Genomic DNA, 16523 nt, shown 5'->3' with positions numbered 1-16523 from the left:
AGAATAATGGCAGAGGTAGATTTTCTCAGAAAATTACATGTGAATTTGATTAATAGAAGGTAATAATAGTGGTAGAACAAACTTCTCATGACTTTAAAACCAGCCATTTAAAAATTAGGCACTCATATATCAGCTTCCATATTTATCTGTGGCCCTTGAATCTGAAATCAATAAGAGAACATTTCTTATAATTTATGAAACTTAGGAAATACAGTACTTTTCTCTAGTTCTTTTTTCAAGACATTTTTAGATCTCTATCTTTGCATTTGTTCTTCCTTTTCACTCAATTAAGTTCACTTGCTCTGTTTTATTATGTTATGCCTTAAATTCTCAACCACACTTCCAAAAAAGCTTCTTCAGAACTTAAATTATTAACCTGAATGGTTATTATTACTTTTAGAAATTAAAAGTTAATAATTAAAAGTTAATTAAAAATCCAAGGATTTTTAATGCTGTTGAGTAATCTAAATAAACCTAAGATAGATAATCACAAGATTTTTAAAAGATGATAGATAAGCTTTAATTTATATTAAGTGCTTCATATTTATGTACTTTCCACATTAATGTCTACTAGAAATAAATAGTTTCAAAAAGTATCTTCAAGGTTTAGAATATAGGAAGAAAATAGTATTTGAAGCTGCATGTCTAAAGAGAACCTCTTCGATAGCTCATAGTAGAATATATATTCATGTTGCCCCTTTTTTCTCCAATATTTAAGGCGTTATGTGTGATATCAAAATTGTTGCATTATTCTAATAAAACTAATTACATTTTGTGTGACAGTGATATATTAGTCCCTCTAGATAAATTATATGAACTATTCTTTCTATAAGAAATAACTCACCTATTCAAGATTACTGTGTTGTGTTTAGAAGTACTGATCTGAATGCTAGCAATATCTATCTTTGAAACTTTGTAAATGCAACAGCAATCTGAAAAAGACAACAATAGCTGCTTAAAATGAACATAATTGATTACTAATTGATAAGCACTCTGCAGAGGTATCTCTCTACCATCTCATCACTATCTTTCTGCTAAAACTATTATGATGTTCTTGGATTTGACCCATTCACTTGTCCTTTCTCTGCCCAAGCCTACCATGTTTCCCTACTTGACAACTTTTTACTTTAGGATGAATTAGATGTGTTAACATATCTTTCTCTCTCTAAAAATATGTATTTATTTTACTTTGGCAGCAGACATTAGTTGTGACTTGCTATATTTCACTCCCCAAAGTGTTAATACCATCTATAAATTATGACCCATAGTAGGCACTGGTTGTTATCAATCACCAGCGAGTAATTGATGCTGATTGAATCAAATCAATGTGATGTTTGCAGAGCTCTGACCTTGTCAGTTAACTTGGGTGCAACAAATCAATTAGATCTATAGGAATTGAATCTTAAAGATAACTGAAAAAGGTAGATTTCCATTAATTTAGAAAAACAAAAATGGCTTTTATCTTTGACTAGTCCTTTCTTTATAACAATGGGATTGTCTAAAAGCTCTCCAAAAAATCATTACTAATCTTTTTTTTATGTAGAATCACAGACTAAATGGAAGTTGCTGAGAATATTAAACATGAAAAAAGGCTTATTCAACCTCCCATTTTATAAACAAATTATATAAATACAAGGACCAGAGAAGTGGAATTATTCTAGGTAGTACAATGAGCCTTTAGCAAATTTGAGACCAGAATACTCTTTTCCAGACCAACTCCCCATTCCACTTTGTACACAGTACTTTTTCTACAGTGAAAGTAATTTGCAAACATAGTTTAAGATTAAATATATTTCCAATTATCTTTAAAATGCAGATGATGGCTTTAATAATACAATAATTTTAATAATATGACAGCTTTTTATATGTCTACCGTACAGAGAGTCTTCCAAAAATATCAAGTCTTGGTCAGTTTAAAATAAGGAATTCAGTCAGTAAACATTATAAGGAAGAATCTATTAGTTTTCATTCATTTGCCAGTTCTGCTAGCCCCAGGCCAACTGATTTCTGTTGTCACTATTTAATTAATTAACCATATCCTAAGTGCTTAAGCAATGAGTCATTTTAAGAATTTATTTTTTTTTGTATGTCATCATTTCTAGTTTTGCCACGTTGTACTCACAAATAAGCCACAAGTGGATTAATCATTATGTCATCTAAGGACATAAATACATAGTATGGAGGAGGTTAATTTAATAAATAGATTGTCCGGGGATCCCTGGGTTTGGCGCCTGCCTTTGGCCCAGGGCGCGATCCTGGAGTCCCAGGATCGACTCTCGCATCGGGCTCCGGGCATGGAGCCTGCTTCTCCCTCCTCCTGTGTCTCTGCCTTTCTCTCTCTCTCTCTCTCTCTCTATATATATATATATATATATATATATTTATATATATATATATAAAATGAATAAATAAATCTTAAAAAAAAAAAAAGAAATATATTGTCCTATGGGACATCTGGGTGGGTCAGCGGTGAGCGTCTGCCTTTGGCTTAGGGTATGATCCTGGAGTCCCAGGATGGAATCCCATATCAGTCTCCCTGTATGGAGCCTGCTTCTCCCTCTGCCTGTGTCACTGCCTCTCTCTCTTTCTCTCTCTCTCTGCCTCTCTCTCTCTCATGAGTAAAAAAAAAAAGAAAGAAAGAAATAGATTGTCCTAGAATTTATATTAGCTTCCATTTATTGAAGTCCTGCTGGTAACAGTGTACTAGGCATCCTTCTTATATCGTTTCCTATTTCTAACTGGCGACTACTTAAGGATTGTCTCATTGAAATTCCTCCCTTTACATAATGAGCAACTGAGGCTCAGAAAATTTGAGCCTTTTGCCCAAGGTTAAATGACTGGTGAGTGGAAAACCCAATGCTAATTATCTCTTGATTCCTGGATTCTGAATCTTAGGTTTTTACTTCTACCTCAGTCTGATTTTATAGATCTGAGAATTCAGAAATAGTAACTTTGGTCTTTTAAGTCATCATCAGTTAACAGAAATAGGAAAAATCATGTCAGCAGATAGTATGACCATTCCTGAGTGTCAGATTTCTTTATTAGATTTTTGCAAAGTATTTTTTTTTGCAAAATATTCTATTGCAAGTATTTTGACACCAAAGCTGGTTTGACGTGCACATGGTTTGAAATAGAACTTAAATTCTAGAAGAAAATATAATATGACAGATACTCCAAGTAAGTAATGCAAACAAAATCTAACTCTTGAGTGGTATTCAGACGAGTTATATAATTATATAGGGGGGCCAGGGTAGAATGAAAACATGAGGCTCCTTTTTCAAAAAGCAGGTAGAAAATGACATTAAAGTTATTAAAATATGTAACTTTTTTCTTTCTCTTATAGTCTCTTTCTCTCAAATTGCCATAGTGTTGGGTTTCACTATTGTTATTATTATTTGCTATTTAATGTCATTCTAAATAAAGAAAATTAAAATTTTAACTATTAGCATGAATTTTAGCATTTGTACTTATGCTGTACAATAACAATTTTATTTTTTTTATTTTATTTATTTATTCATGAGACACAGAGAGAGAGACAGACAGACAAATAGAGACATAGGCAGAGGGAGAAGCAGGCACCATGCAGGGAGCATGTGGGATTTGATCCCGGGACTCTAGGATCACACCATGAGCTGAAGGCAGACACTTAACCACTGAGCCACCCAGGTGTCCTGTGTATAATACCAATTTTAAATGAAAATATGAGTTTTTATCTTATCTGTAGAACTGCTGAAATGATACAATATATATTTCTTAGCTTGTATATGTATATGTATTTCCTTCCAACTGGGCAATGGAAATACTGAATGAAATTAATTCAGCTGTTTTTATTTTATTTTTTGATATATGCATAGTCTGCCAACAATCTCTATGTTTGACTTAATGATGAGTAACATAGGACTTAAAAGGTAAAGGAATTATGGGCTTTCTTCTTTCCCTTTCCTTCAGTGGCATTATTTTCAGCATAAATGGTTGACTAACACAGGGAGCTAACACATGTATAATGAATATAATGTGGTCCCTTGATCATTCAAGTTTCTCTTTATTCACATAAGCTCTGGTTTAAACAAAGAACGTGGGCTCTTGAGGCTGTCAGCTTCTTGCCTGCTTACTCAATTGTGAACACAACACACTTATCTGGTACACAGTACACAGTTTGAGTATTTTTGAACTTTGACACATGAGTTTACCAGAAGTCTATGCTTAGGAGGCATCATAAATACCATACATGAATGAATGGCAAGCAATGTTAGTCGTGCCTATTCTTTTTTTTTTTTTTTTTTTTAGATTTTATTTATTTATTCAGAGAGAGAGAGAGAGGCAGAGACCCAGGCAGAGGGAGAAGCAGGCTCCATGCAGGGAGCCTGACGCAGGACTCGATCCTGGGTCCCCAGGATCACACCCTGAGCTGAATGCAGTGCTAAACTGCTGAGCCACCTGGGCTGCCCCAGAGATGCCTATTATGTGTATCTCCCCTGGTCACATGTATGCTCTGCTGTTCCAGCAAACTTCAATTACAAAACAGATTCAAAGATGTAATTGTTAAAAAATGTCAAGATGGTAAAAAAAAGCCACATATCCATGAAGCCATTTCAGCCAGTAAAAGCATGCTCTATCTTCAGAATAGTAGTTATGTAAAAGGGAATTGAAGAAAGACTTCTATTCAGGATTTTGTCCCCTACTAAAATGTATCTTCGAAATATGAGAAATTTCAAGAAGTTGGGGAATTGTTAAAAGAATACCTGGTAAATTTAATGAATGAATTATAGCATCATTTTATTGGTGGCTGCAAAGCGTCTAACATAGATTGGAATTTAAATTGTATTGGTTTTGGGAGGAAACACATGGGCATTAGAATAAGAAAATCTATATTTCTATTTTCCTGCTATGTAAAATCAGGCAAATTATATAATCTCATTTATAAATGGGGATGATTGTGCCCATATCTTGGAATTTTATTTGAACAACTCTGGTAATATAGAGAGGATTCTAATCAGGGCTCCCAGATGAATATGTTATTTGGCACAATAGACATTTTATAGATCATAGTTTTTTTTTAATTTTGGAACTATCCTATGGCACTTGTGGAAAAATCTCATTAATATGTTCCAAATGTCAAAAATAGTTTTGGAAGATAAATCAAAACTCGCGCGATATATATTGGAGTCTTTAAAAGTAGCCACCCAAGGAAAAGCAGAAAGTAAGGAGAAAAATTCCAAGATTTCATGATGAGTTTTCAAAACTATGAGAAAAGAATCAGACAAAAGAGAAAAACATTCCAGACAGAGAATATTGTTCAAGAGAAATCAGAAGTGCATTTTAGAGATCTGTTTGGAGGACTGTCCTGGAGCAAGAGTCCCAGGAGGCCCTCTCTGCTTTCTGAAGCTTCTTTTAATCTTGTTTGTCCCTCAGTCAACACCTTTCACTATGTCATTTAATTCTGTGCTTTTTACATCATTATCTATCCCCAGATATCAGTTTCTCATTTTCACAGCTACATTTCAGATTTCTTAACCATAAAAAACCAACTCTGGTAACCATGCCTGTTTCTTTTTCACCTGCTCAGGGTGAAGCACAGTCAAGGTGAATTGTGTTTGAGATGTTTGTTTTTCACATTTCTGAGACCATATCCATAGTCATTATAAAATAAAGTAATATATCAAATATTTGGATGTAAAATGAGGGGCTTAGGCTAAATAAATTATGAAGTGTTTTCTAAGTTCAAAATTTTAAATGCCAGTGTCTCTGGGATATGAGGATTCTTTTAGTGCTAATAGAGTATCTGGAGCCTAATAATTCCGATTGCTATTTATGTAATCTAAATCACTTAGAAAGCAGTCTACAATCGATTTGAGGTCCAACAGCATAATTGAAATTATCATTTTATCACAGATCCCATTATAATTCTTGTTCTTATTCTCTCCTTTCATTTTTCTCTGATTTTATATCTTTTTTTGTATATTTTTTATTGGAGTTCGATTTGCCAACATACAGTATAGCACCCAGTGCTCATCCTGTCTAGTGCTCCCCCTCAATGCCCGTCATCCAGTCACCCCACCCCTCTGCCCACCTCCCCTTCCACTACCCCTGTTTGTGTCCCAGAGTTAGGAGTCTCTCATGTTCTGTCATCCTCTCTGATATTTTCTCTCTTTATCTTTTTCTAATTTTATTTTCACAGTTGCACTGCATAGATGTGTGTTTTTTGTTCTGCTTTGCTTTGCTGTAATCATGAGAGTCTTTGTATTTGGAATTAATAGTTTACCCTATAAGAATATCCTTTTTGTACCACGTTTATAGACCAAGTTCTTGACTAATAATTGGTTAACATGAGTTCTGGAACTTTTCTTAAGAAACAGTAAGTTTTGTGTATAATCATATGAAAACCAAGAATAGTAATAATGAGGGGATCCCTGAGTGGCTCAGCGGTTTGGCGCCTGCCTTCGGCCCAGAGTGTGATCCTGGAGTCCCGGGATAGAGTCCCACATTGGGCTCTCTGCATGGAGCCTGCTTCTCCTCTGTCTGTGTCTCTGCCTCTCTATCTGCGTCTCTCATAATAAATATATAAAATCTTTAAAAAAAAAGAATAGTAATAATGAGAAATAAGTGGGTAATAAGTTAATGATTCATTTGCTATAGATGCTAACATTATTGTTTCACATGCAATGTCATTTTTTCTATTTGGCTGTGTATAGAATAACATAATTTAGTTGGCTTTCCATCATCTTTTGATAAGCCTTTCTATAGTTCCCATATTTTAGTTTTCTCAACATGGTGATCTCTTGGAGTTAGGATGTAGGTAATGTAACTTAAACCACAAATAATTAACTTCACTTTAGAATTATTTAATATGGAAAAGAAGGCTTTCTGTTTTGCCAGGTTGCTGGTTTGGCTTTCCCTGGCATCACTCGAAACCAATCATGTTCCTAGTACTACAGTGGTTTTTGTAGAGAGAGGGAGGTGGGAGTTTTCTATAGAGTTCCATGCACCAGCAAGGTTTCTTTTTTTTTTCACCAGCTAATTCCATGCTGTAGCTTCAACCAATATGTCCAGAAACTTAGTCCCCATCCTTGTTTTTTTTTTTTTATGTTCCCAATTCTTCTTTGAGATCCCCAATAGCTTTCTAATAACCCCCTTTTAAGTTTAAGTAGGTAAGATCCAATTCTGTTACTTGTAATCAAGAATTCTGATAGAGCTTTCCCTAAGCCTTTGTCCAAATAATGGAGATCTAAACATGAGTAAACATAGCATGATACATGGAACACATCTAAGTAATATGTCAGGGCCACAGCACCTTTGTGTTAAATAGTGGTACTCCTGCTCCAGATAGACAAATTATGAAAAGCTGTTTCTTGGAGCATTTGCATCCATGGGCACACTGCTTGACAAGAGTTCAGCAGGCTGTGTGACAAAAAGGTGCTTTCCTGGATAGTGGGACGGGGTGACTAGGTGATGGGCATTAAGGAGGGCACTTGGTGTAATGAGCATTGGGTGTTACATGCAACCAATGAATCTAAATTTATCACTAAATTCTACCCCACAACTACTAATACTTGACATGTTAACTAACTTTATTTTAAATTAAAAAAAATAGGACAAGCTGCTTTCTCTTCTAGTCAGACACAGCTCTATGCAGGAGGATAGACAACGTATAGATTGGCTTTCAGTGTCCTGTCTCCTCTGCTGGGTTGTTTTGTGTACAGAATAAGCTGTATAATCTTAGGAAATAGCCCTGATATATTATACATATATAGCACATGTATGTATGCATTTATGTACATGCATGTGCTGCACCAGTGATGAATTAAAATAAATTATTTTAAGTTGACTTTGGTAAGTCATTAAGTTTTACTGGTAGTCAAATTACTATCTACTGCTTATAGTGTAAACATGTCAAGACACTTTGGAAATAATCTGAATTTACTAATTATTTTATCCTGAAAACATGTTTTTCTTTCAAAACCGTTTAATCCAACATATATAATAAATGAAGTACAAAAAATATACTGGGAAATTGCAAAGTGCAAAAATCAAAAGTGATATAAAATGTCAATTACTAAAAAAAAAAAAAAATGTCAATTACTGATTATAAATTTTTGGTTCGTCTGCAGGGAAGGCTGTGATCTCCGTTTAATCTCAATAAGATCTGGATTATAGTCCTGAGCCTTATTTTTCCCACCATTAGCTGTTATCTCTTTAGTAAATATAACAAATATTAGTACTTAATCTACATCTTTTGATTGTGTTAATCTTCTTACTACCACACTGAAAAAAAAAATGAAAATAAGATCAGGGCTAGTAGAGTTTTCTCTGCTGGAAAAGGGAATGCTTAATTGCATGAAAAGCCTCAAAGCCTGTAGATAGGATGTGAGAAAGGAGAAATGGTTGGTGTCCTTACTGCTGACCCAACTGCCTCCTGTGCTAATCTTCTTACCTGTTATTTCTGCCTTATCCTCAAAAAGTTGATGATGCAGGACTGTGAAGGCCAAAGCAGTGCTGATACTTGCAGAGCCATGTCGTAGAGCCACCAACTGCCTGTTCCTTTTATCCTAATCCTAGAAATGCTTCAGTGCAATGGCTAAGTCTGTGTTGTCCATTACAAAGCCACTAATCACCATACGGCCATTTAAATCTAAATTAATACTAAGTAAAATTATACGTTCAGCTATTCAGTTGCACTTTCTGTATTTCAGATAGTTCATTGCCACCTCTGGCCTGTGGCCAGAGCAGATTTGAACATTTCCTGCCCTGCAGAAAGTCCAGTTGACCATGCTTGCCTAAGCCCTTACTTAGAAATTCATTTTCATTTTTAACTTACGATTCCCTAGAATGTTGCTTTAAATACTCCAGTGATATAGTTAAATCCCATTCCCATATTGATTGTATCCTTCCCGTTTTGTACTTGATGGCAGGTAATTAATTAATAGTGTCTTGTAGAATGAAGAGCAGCAAAGCAGCATGTTAGCCTTTAACCTTTTTGAGAAAGACATACTTCCTTTTATCACAACTTGTTTGCTAAAGTAGATGAATTACTGCATTTCTTCAAATCTGTCATATCATCAATTAAAAGATGCACCATTATTTTGTGTTCTAGCACCTCTAACATTCTTGTGTTTCAGCGTCCTCTCAATTTGAGATCTTAGAATGTGAAAAAAGTGCACAACTCAGATTTTTTGAAATATAATGAAAAGTAAAATCTTCATTTACAAAACCATATCTCGAGATGTAGAGTAAGACAGTTTAAATATAGAAAATTATTCTTAGTAGAATCTTAAAGCATTGAGAGTTTTCTTAAAATATCTCCTTATTCCTTTCTTCATCTATATCTTGCTTGATCTCAGACAGCAAACAGCACATCTTTGTTTTTTGTGGGACTTTTGTCTTATTAAGATATAATTTAGATGCAGGAAAATCTGGCCTTTTTAGTGTACAAGTCTACAAGTTTTAATAACTGCATATAGTCATGGAACCACCACTGCAGTTAAGATACAGAATAATGCCATCACATAAGAAAATTACCCCATGCTACTTGGCTCACACCCTTCTCTTTAATCTCAGCTCATGGAAACTATGGTCTTTTTTTTTTTTTTTCCTCTACAGTTTTGTGTTTGCTTTATCTTATTCTGTGATAAATAGAAATAATATAGCCTTTTAAATCTGGTTTCTCTTACTTGGCATGGTGTGTTTGAGATCCACACATTGTTGTTTCTTTTTATTTCTAAATTATATTTGATTGAACTGATATACCACAATTTATTCATCTATTTTTCCAGTTGAGGAACATTTGGGTACTTTCAAGGTGTTCGTGACTATCCCAAAAGCTAGTATAAACCATTGGACACAGGTTTTTATATGAACATAGATTTATGTTTCACTTTGAGAAATACTTTAGAATGGGGATTGTTGAATATACTTTAGAATGGGGATTGTTGAATATGGTAAATATATAACTTTATAAAGAAGTGTGAAATTATTTTCTAAAGTACCATTTGGTACCAAAAATGTTTAAAACTTCCACTTTCATTATAATTACTACTTTGTATTGTCAGTATTATTATATTGCCATTTAGTAAGTAGTGGTATTTGAATTTTCCTAAAGACTAATCATCTTGAAATTTTTTTTCACATGCTTAATTTCTATCCATATATCTTCTTTGGATAAATGTTTATTCAAATCTTTCCCCATTTGTTTTGATTGGGAGAGTTGGTTTTATTATCTATGAGTTCTTTATTTTTTTGGATACAGATCCTTCATATAGAAGATTTCAAATACTTTCTCCCAGTCTGTAGTTAACCATTTCATTTTGATATAAATGATTTTTAATATAAATTATTTTTTTTGAAAATCAGATATTCTTAATTTGGATGAAATCCAGTTTAGTTTAGTTTTGTTTTGTTTTCATTTATGCATGGTGCTTTGGCTTTCTAGCTAAGGAATTTTGCCTAACCTAAAGTCACAAAGATTTTCCTTTAGGAACTTATAGGTTATACACTGAGGTCTAGAATTCACCCTTAGTTAATTTTAACATATGATGCAAAATATAAAGTTTTATTGTTTTGTATGTAAATCTCAAATTATTCTAGCACCATTTGCTGAAAAGTCTAATTTTTCTTTTTTCATTAAACCATTGACTTGCCGTGGAATCTTTATTTGAAAATCACTATGCATATATGTTTCGAGACATTATCTTATTCTGTGATATGTATCTATAATTTCTGTAATATATTGTTTTGAACACTGTACCTTTATAAGGAATCTTGAAAAAACATTGTGTGAATTGTCCAACTTTGCTCTGAAAAATTATTTTGGCTTTTCTAAGTTTTGTTTTGGTTTGGTTTGCTTTTTTGCAACTCATATATATTTTAAAATTAGTTGTCAATGTGTATTTTTTTTTAATTTGCTAGAATTTTATTTGGAGTTATGTTAGATCTATAGATTAGTTTTGGGGGACTTGACATCTTAAGTACATAGAATGTTCCAACCCATGAATACTGTGTATGACATTATACTTACATTGTCTCATCCATGTTCAAAGTATATACATTCTGCATATTTATATATTTATATATAGATAATATTGAGATATTATATTTTAGATTTATATTTAAATTCTGTGTACTTTTTTAGATTTTTTCATAATTTTGACAGTATTATCAATGGTACTGCAATTTCAAATTTAGTTCCCAATTATTTATCGTTACTTTTTGATTCATTTTTCTACATTGACATGTTAAACTTTAACATTGTTAATTTCTTATCATTGTTTTATCAGTTCTGAAACTTATTGTAATTTCTTTGTATTTTCTACAGAAGCAATTATGTCTGTTGAGAATGGACACTGTTTCATTTTTTTCCTTTCCATTAAGCATATATGTTATTTTATTGTCTTGCCCTGGCTAGGAATTCCAGTATAATGTTCAACAAGAATGGTGAGAATGGATTCTTTGCCTCATTTCCAAGAGGATGAGCACTTAATCTTTCACCATAAAGAATGACGTTAGCTGTATGCTTTTGATAATGCTATTTATCACATTGAGAATTTTGCTGCTAATTATGGTTGTTCAGAAGTTTTAATCATGAATGAGTATTGAATGTCAAGCGATTTTTCTGCATGAGTTAATATATAATATGATTTAGGGGAGACTGTTGATAATATGAAATATATTAAAGCAATTTTGCATCTAGAATAAATCCTATTTATAACTCATTAGATATTCTCCTTTTATAGAATATTATTAGAATTTTGGGGAGGCTTTTTGTGCCTATATTCATGAAGTGTATTGAACAGTTGTATCTATTTTAATGCCTTCATCTGGTTTTGGTATTAAATAATGCTGGCCTTATAAAATGAATTAGGAAGTATTCTGTTCTGTCCTGTATTCTGATAATGTGTGTGTATTCATCCTTCATTAAATGCTTAATAGAGTTCACAAACGAAGCAATCTGGACCTGCAGTTTTCTTTGTTTCAAATTTTTGTTAGCTATTAATTTAATTTCTTTAATACATATAGTATTGTTTAGGTAGCCTATTTTATTTTGAAAAGGTTTTATAGTTTTGTGTCTCTCAAGAAATTTGTTCATGCCATTTAAGTTATCGAGTTTCTAGATGCAGAACTGTACTAACTACTGCCAATAAGGTAATTAATACCTTGTAATGGTTTGGTGATACTTTTTATTTCAGTGTTTCTAGTTTTGTTTTCCCTTTTTTTTTTTCTTTTGTCAGTCCTGTTATAAGATTATCAATCTAATTGATTTTTTAATAGAACATGCTTTTGCTTTCAGTGATTTTATTATTTGTTTTATTTGTATTATTCATTTGTATTATTCTTTGGTTTTAGTTTCTTATCCTTGGGTATGCTGGTATTTAGTAGAGTGGTATTACAAACAAATGCAGCTCTGTCATTGAGTTGGCTATCTCTTATTCAGCCTCAGGAGAAGTTAATTTAATTGCATTCTTCCTAACAAATACATGTCAATGAGTTAATATCGTGGAGAGCATGTCTAATTACGAATAATACAGGCTAAGGAGAAATTTTGTAAGGAATGTTTTTATCTTTTTATTCCATTCCAGGTATCATAATCTGGAATGCAATTGTTAATTGGGAGTTTAAGAAGTCTAGATATTTCTAAGAATGGCTGGATAATTAACTTATCTCAGAATTGTATAATAAAAACCCAGTGTAGTTCAGGATGACTAAATTAATTGACATTGTATAATAAAAACTCTAAATAATCATAATTATTTCAAGCATGATATTCCTAATAAAACAGAAACAACAATAATAGCATCTAATGTTTATTAAACCCTGAAGATATACCAAGCACCTCACAAACACTATCTCAATTTATATACCCAATAAGCTTATGAGGTAGGTCCCCTTATCATCTGTGTTGTCCACATGTGGAACTTAAACCTTCCCCTATCCAGAATGTAATCATTGGAGTTGAAATGTAGTAGGTTGCTGACACTAACTCCCGATAGCACATCAAGTGCCTTAACCAAGTCACTGAGACAACTGTATCTTTTGTCCAGTCTTTGTCATCAACTTGTTCAGTGTCTTCTACTGAACATGAGAATATGATTTATTTTTTTCATTTCTGTGTCTCATACATCAATTTTTAAATAATTTTTCTTTGATCTTCTGATCCTTGGTATAAATCATATATACCAACTCCCCTTTGCAAATAGTTACATATTTGTGGCATTAGGCTTATTAAGGAAGAAAAAGTCTACTCTCAAACCTCGGGCCCTGGTTCCTGATCTACCTCATGATTTCTGGTCAGTCTCTTTGCCATTTTCATATTCAGTTGGTTTGGTTGAGCTTTAGGGGTGAAGATTTGGCTTCTTCTGGAAGACACTTCTGTTTTGGGTAATAACCAGAGTGGCATGGACCACATGCCCAGCCAGTTGAATATACATGAAGTATGTGAGATTGAAAATCAGTTTGTTATGTATTTGAGGTTCATGCCATCAGGTACCTTACAAGTACAGACATCAGAGCAATTCTTTTTAAGATTTTATTTATTTATTCATGAGAATACACAGAGAGGAGAGAGAGAGAGAGAGCGAGAGGCAGAGACACCCGGTCTCCAGGATCACGCTCTGGGGTGTAGGCAGTGCTAAACTGCTGAGCCACCAGGGCTGCCCCATCAGAGGAATTTTAGTTACTTTTGCTATGGGAGAAAACAATTTTCTTCAGATATTAATATCACCATTAGAGTAATTCTTCTGTAAAGTTCTGTCTTGAGTTCTGTTTCCTTTTGGAAAAAAAATATACATATATGTATTAGTATCAGCTTAGTATTCAGGTAATTGTATATGCTACTTTTTCATAAGTAGCATATAAAAGACAGCATGAATCTTTATTAGTGTCTGCTTGTATTTTTATCAAAAGGTCAGTTATTCTGAAATACTTCCAATGTACAACCCTTTTCCTTTATAGGACTCCCTCTTTATTAACTCCTCCAGTAACTGAAGAGTTACTTCTAAACTGAGCAGTTTTCTTCTAAAAGAAAAGCATTGATCATCTCTAAGAAACTAAGACAAGCAAAGTTATGTCACTTTTCCAAGTCTGCACAGTAAAGGTTGAGTCAGACACACAATCCACACAAACCTTTAATAACACCCCACAAACAATCTGCATTATGGTATTACCATGCAGATTAATGTGATGATGACAGATGTTAAATAAAAACATGAGCAAGTAAATGGTGTTCATCACCAATCAAAATACTGGTGTTTTAAGAAATGATTTGAGGGACACCTGGGTGGCTTAGTGTTGAGCATCTATCTGCCTTTGGCTCAGGTCATGATCCCAGGGTCCTGGATTGAATTGAGTACTGCATTGGGCTTCCCGTGGGGAGTCTGCTTCTCCTTCTGCCTATGTCTCTGCCTCTTTGTGTCCTCAATAAACAAAATCTAAAAAAAAAAGAAAAAAGAAAAAAAAAGAAAGAGAAAAGAAATGACTTGAGTTTTCTTTTAAAGGTTATGAACAACAAAATTTCCATTCATAATATTGAATCCTCTTCTCAGTTTAACTAGAATTTAATCTAAAGATTGAGACCTGGATTTGAATAATCAAGATTTAGAGTATATATATGTTATTAAAATGATAAAAATGACCTAATCCTCTCAGATGTGAAAATGTATTTTAAAGTCATATTATAGTGATTCTAGTCAGGTAAAGGCAAAGAAATAATAAGATGAAAATCATCCAGAAAAAGATCAAGCATAAATGGGATGTGGTAATAACTTTATAATAAAGGAAAAATGCCAAATGATTATATAGGGCAACTCCCTGCTTATTTGGGGAATAAAACAATTTGATATATATTTCACATCTTAAAGAAAAAAATAATTTTAGGTAAACTGAAGAGACTATGAATCTCATTTTTTCATATTTTATAAATCTTAATACATTTTATGACTTTGTCAAAGATTTTAAATATTTAATGACTATGATCTCAATAAGATTTGGAGAATAAATATGCTTTTTTAAATTAAAAAAAATCAATGTAAGTATAATTGACACATGGTTACATTAGTTTAAGTATGTTGTACAGATTGATTCAAGTGTGTGAAAGAGTACATGGACTTAATCATATGATTTTCAGTCTTCCCACAGAACACACACACAGTGAAAAGACAAATAGTTGGGTAAAATATTTGTTGCATTCATTAAAACAAAATTATAATTTACAATATAAAAAGAGCTTTTAGAGATCAATAAGAAAAACATGAATAACCTCATAGAAAGTACACTGATAATACAAATGAAGAAACACAAAATATTAAAAGCTATGACAAAATATTCAAGCAAAATCATCATCATATTACAACTCTAAATGATGTTTTGTGTTTGTTTTTGTCTTTCAAAGAATCTAAATCAACACACTGGGTGACATCATTTTATTGTGGTGTTAAACAAATGCACACACATACACACACATACTTGTGTAGCGTACAGCAGTATAAATTGGCTTCATTCTTCCCAGAATTTGACTTAGTAATGAATCAAAATGTAAAATGTGGGTATCTTCTGACCTGCAAGCCCTATTGGGGCTGCTTTTGCTGCATCCCATAGGTTTTGGAATATTTTGTTTCCATTTTTGTTTCTCTTATTTTTTATTTCCTCTTTGATTTCTTTGCTGACCCATTGATTCTTTAATAGCATGTTATTTTACCTCCATGTGTTTGTTTTTTTTCCAGCTTTCTATTTGTAATTGATTTTTAGTTTCATAAATTTTAGTTAGAAAAGATACGTGATATGATTTTAATGTTCTTGAATTTATAACTTGTTTTATGGCCTAACAGGTGATCCATCATGAAGAATGTTCCATGTGCATTTGAAAAGAATATACATTCAGTAGTTGGGTTAAATATTATATGTATGTCTAATTAAATAAACCTAGTCTACTCTGTCTTTTAAGGCCAATGTTTCCATATTGGCTTTTGGTCTAGGTGATCTATCTATTGACATAAGTGGGATGTTAGAGTCCCTTACAATCATTGTGTTATCGCCGATTTCTTTCTTTATGTCTGTTAATATTTGCTTTACATATTAGGTGCTTCTATGTTGGGTGCATAAATATTTATAAATTTTATGTTCTCTTCCTAGAGGACATTATCATTATGTTATATCCTTCTTTGTCTTTGTAACAGTCTATTTTAAAGTCTATTTTGTTTAGTATGAGTATTACTAGTCCAACTCTTTCTTTTTTGTTTTCATAGAATATCTTCTCATCTCTTCACTTTCAGTCTCTGTATTCCTTTTGGTTTAAAATATGTCTTGAAGACAGTATATAACTGAGCCTTGTTTTTTGTTTGTTTGACATATAGTTAACATACTGTGTTATATTAGTTTCAGGTGTACAATATAATGATTCAACAATTCTGTTTATTAATCATTGCACATCATGTTAAGTGTAGTCTTAATCCTCTTTATCTATTTCACCCATGTCCTCTCTGGCAATCACTAATTTGTTCTCTATATATGAGTGTTTTTTGTCTCATTCTCTCTCTCTT

At 32.8% G+C, this 16523-nt stretch overlaps 1 protein-coding gene and 1 long non-coding RNA gene across 6 annotated transcripts in view; one reads left to right on the top strand and one right to left on the bottom strand.

Annotated features, from left to right (window-relative positions):
• The window catches only part of DPP10 (dipeptidyl peptidase like 10), a 1281550-nt gene that overhangs the window by 1109205 nt on the left and 155822 nt on the right, over positions 1–16523 (top strand). The window lies entirely within an intron of this gene.
• LOC144291733 (uncharacterized) overlaps positions 13546–16523 on the bottom strand; it is a 167109-nt gene continuing 164131 nt past the window's right edge. Inside the window, exons 4-5 of the long non-coding RNA XR_013359190.1 lie at positions 14263–14417; positions 13546–13756 (exon numbers count right to left, since the gene is read on the bottom strand). This is a non-coding gene — a long non-coding RNA (uncharacterized LOC144291733). The remainder of the gene's footprint in view (positions 13757–14262; positions 14418–16523) is intronic.

The sequence above is a fragment of the Canis aureus genome, chromosome 20 (genome assembly GCF_053574225.1).
Source record: "Canis aureus isolate CA01 chromosome 20, VMU_Caureus_v.1.0, whole genome shotgun sequence".
In the NCBI taxonomy this organism is placed as follows: Eukaryota; Metazoa; Chordata; class Mammalia; order Carnivora; family Canidae; genus Canis; species Canis aureus.
This window is presented reverse-complemented; position numbering and strand designations above follow the sequence as displayed.